This window comes from Volvox carteri (assembly GCF_000143455.1).
Source record: "Volvox carteri f. nagariensis unplaced genomic scaffold VOLCAscaffold_11, whole genome shotgun sequence".
NCBI classification, from domain to species: domain Eukaryota; kingdom Viridiplantae; phylum Chlorophyta; class Chlorophyceae; order Chlamydomonadales; family Volvocaceae; genus Volvox; species Volvox carteri.
The window spans coordinates 16,913-17,725 of NW_003307554.1; positions in this window are offsets into that span (position 1 = coordinate 16,913).

Genomic DNA, 813 nt, shown 5'->3' on the forward strand with positions numbered 1-813 from the left:
ATATTATGAGAAGGGGGTCAGGAATGAATGAATGTTTAAGCCTGCATAATAGTTACATTAGGTGCAGGGCACTGGGTCTACTGGGATGTCCCTTTCACACACATACGGGACATTCTCGCCCAATGTGGGGCTCGAACCCACGACCACAAGGTTAAGAGCCTTGCGCTCTACCGACTGAGCTAACCGGGCAGAAAATGTCCAGATGTAAGTTATTAACACATCACAACGCCATTGGGATTGGTGCTGCACACAACTTCCACCACTCTGTTTGCCCACCTACCCATACCCATGAGTACTGTTATTTATGTTAGTATGTTATATATATATATACATCTATCTATATATATGTTATGTTAACCTTGTATGTACTACATTATACGTACGAGGTTGGCACGTATAGGTAGTCGACAGGGATTCACTATTTTAGGGAAGAAAGAATGTACAAGGATTTCCATGCCTTAGTGGTCCTTCATGCCTAGGCACGCATTCAGTGCCATCAAGTGTTGCTTGCATATGCTGGTAAGCGGGCGAGGGTCCTGAGACTGTGCAAACCGGCTGTGGCACTCTTATGTACTACATGCAATTAGGGTTTTAGGGTTTTGTGGGGACACCGACTTCACACGGACTTCACACTCCTTCACACTGCTGTGACTCCCTCCTCACAGGCATGCTCCCCATGGCCAGTAGACCACCAGCTTCGGGCCTCCCACCCACAGCAGCTGCATCTGGTTATAGTGAGTGATCTGTGGAGCCGGTAAGGAGTAGACTTGATGCTTGTGGTTGATCTGGCAGATTCTATTGGATTCTGATGGT